The sequence below is a fragment of the Aphanomyces astaci genome (genome assembly GCF_000520075.1).
Source record: "Aphanomyces astaci strain APO3 unplaced genomic scaffold supercont1.182, whole genome shotgun sequence".
NCBI lineage: Eukaryota > Oomycota > Saprolegniomycetes > Saprolegniales > Verrucalvaceae > Aphanomyces > Aphanomyces astaci.
In genome coordinates, this window is record NW_009798445.1 from 36,239 (window position 1) to 39,119 (window position 2,881).

The window sequence follows — 2,881 nt, forward strand, 5'->3', positions numbered from 1 at the left end:
CCCATGTGGCCAAGTCGTCCTCAAACATACGCGGCAGCAGAGGAGATGGTCCCATGGTTACGTCATTGGTGTTGACGCCGGACTTGGCTTTGGACACATGTTTGCGAAGTGTACGTTGCGGAATGTCATATGCGCTTGCAGCAGAGGGAACAGTATGTTCTTCGCTTAAAACTGCTTGGACGGCCAGGCTCAGCGTGTCATGTGTGTACGGCGTTCTTGGCGGCATTTTCTTGAAATTCAAATGAGTAAACCTTTGAAATATAATTCTTTTCCCACCATTATGTTTTACAATATTATTTGCATTAAGAGTTTATATTTCATCCAATCAGAATTTATTTGTAAGACTATTGGACAAAAGAAATCGGCCCATCACTGATCGATCACGTTAGTGTGTTTCGAGCTACAGTAACAGCATAATTTTAGAGGGGTCTAACACTTTATGTCTGTCTAACTCGTATTACGGAATACGGTAGCCTTCATTATTTTATCTAATGAATGAACGTTATGGTTTTGATTGGACATAAATACGACACAATGCCCACATGATTCCATGGGGTGTTACAGGGGAGGGAAAATAGCTCAGTGGTAGAGCATCGGTTTCTTAACTCAAACGTCGTCGGTTCGATCCCCGGATTATTTCTGCAAGAAATTATCCGTCCCTCCACTGGGGAATCCGGATAACAAGGACTGTCTACGAAGACGAAGACCGAACTTCGAAGAATAGCGGTCGAAGCACGAGGTATGAAGCATTGAACGAAGTAAAACCGAAGATTACACACCGCCCCTGGTTTGACAGGCGCGTTACAATTGGCGAAGCGATTCCACAACATGTGGTTCTAATATCGACCCTCGCGTAGGAATGTCTTAATAATGATAATCCAAAACTCAATTAACCATGGGGTGTTACAAATTTGTACGAGGACTACTCACTCAGAGCCTGTTCGGGCAAAATACCGAGACAAAAAATTCAACCAGGACGAAATCATAACCGGATTTTTTTCGCGGTGTAATTGTACGGATGATCATTTCGTGTCCAGGGAAGAGTTCTGGTTTATTCGTGGTTTTGTCATGGTGAGTGGTGGTGCGTGTGGCTGCATTCCGTGTGCTGTGTGGCTACCCACATTGTGGCAACAGTCGAGCTCGTACCTGTCCTCAGTGTGATGTGTGGCTGTCCTTCTGGTGGTGTGTGTGGCTGTTCTCTGAGTGGCGTGCGTGGATGTCCTCTTGGTGGCCTGTGTGGCTGTCCTCCGGGTGGTATGTGTGGCTGTTTACATTGTGGCACTGTTGTGTGTGGCAGCCGTTCTGATGGGGGTACATGTGGCCGTCGAGACGTTTATGCTGTTTTGGCTGGAAGCATTGCTGCGGCAGCTGTGTGCATGGCCATGTCAACTCTGACCCGCACGTATAAGTACAATTTGCTGACCGTAACAGATATTGATTTCCAACCAGTCTTAGTCGATCCAGTGTACTACCGATGATTTATGGACACTTTACGTTGTAATCAAGAGTCCTTTTTCGAGCTATGTGAGTACTGCGGGTGGAAATGGCGCAATGCAGTCTCGACAATTACACCAAATCCCACTCATACGAAATAGAGGTGGCTGTTGTGCTCTACTTTCTGGGGTCCCAAGGTGGTCCACCACAGGTTCATCTCCGCGTTGACTCGCTTTACGACACTAATTGCGAGTGCCTTGTATCCGGAATCCGCATGCGTCGTGGTTGGCCCATGTTGCCCACAAACCGACACGGGGAGTCTCTGTTCGATAATGCAAAACCCAGACGAAATTCAACCAAAACACATCCGGATTCCGGTTGCGTCTCGATAATTGCAGTTTCAATCCACCAATCAGATTGCGTTCCATCATGGTTTTTCGTCTCGGTATTTTCCCCGAACAGGCTCTCAGGGAACTTGGTACTATTGACCTAAAACGTTTCTGAGTAAGTATGTGTGTGTTGTTTCCCTCGCCAGTACCAACACAAATAACCAAATGGGGGAGTGCCGACTCCTTGCAAACCGCACACTTGATTGACTTGATGTTACCACGGGACTTGGATTAAGTCCACCACGACACCCCCCAAGCCATGTCCCGCAGGGCACACTTGGGCCTCGCTAGTTCTTCGCGCTCGCTCGCTCCATCGCCTTGTACAACCTATCGCCTTCGCTCGCTTTTTTCACGCCTTTGCTCGCTTTCTTCACGCCTTCAACGTAGTTCCTCACCACGACCGGGCATTCATGCATGAGCTTCTGTAGCTGTTCCCATGAGGACTCGATATCCTCAAAACCTTCCCAAAGTACTTCTAGGATGAAGTCTTTCACATCCGGGACAAAGTCATGTCCCGCGATGGACTTGACTTTCAGCATGATCCTTTGCTGGAAAACGTGTTCGAGGATCTCTTCGGTCACTTCAAAGCTGTCTTCGGCGTAGAGCTTGACTCTTGACGTGTGAGCTTCCCGCAGCTCATGAGTCACCAGGTGCTCCAGCACGACGGAGAATTAGCCCACTTCCTTGACTCGGTAGGGCCCGTCCGGGTTACGAGCAGCTTGGGATGGTAGCGTTCGTCGACGCGGGACCAGAGCAGAAAATCGCCTTCGCTGACATTGCACCGCTCGTACTTCGCCGCACGCATCGCATTCTTGTCTAGGACTTCTTTGTGCACGACTTGCAGGCTAGCACGCAGCTTGTCCAGGTTCTTTGGGATATCCTTGACCGTCCAGTCGCTTTCTCGGAGTTCCTTGTTCATGCCCACCACGATGACATCCAGGGGAGTCGCCGGGTTTAAAGCCGTAAACAGCTCCGTAGGCGACTTGCTCGCCAGTGATGAAGCCGGTGTTTAGTTGAGGTTGGCTTGGACCACCGCAACAATCCAAATCTTAGCGAAA

At 49.0% G+C, this 2,881-nt stretch overlaps 1 pseudogene across 1 annotated transcript; it reads left to right on the forward strand.

Annotated features, from left to right (window-relative positions):
• Positions 1–568: 568 nt before the first annotated feature.
• H257_18586 lies at positions 569–642 on the forward strand (annotated as a pseudogene). The gene has a single exon. The product of its transcript is annotated as a tRNA-OTHER (tRNA).
• The last annotated feature ends 2,239 nt before the right edge of the window (positions 643–2,881 follow it).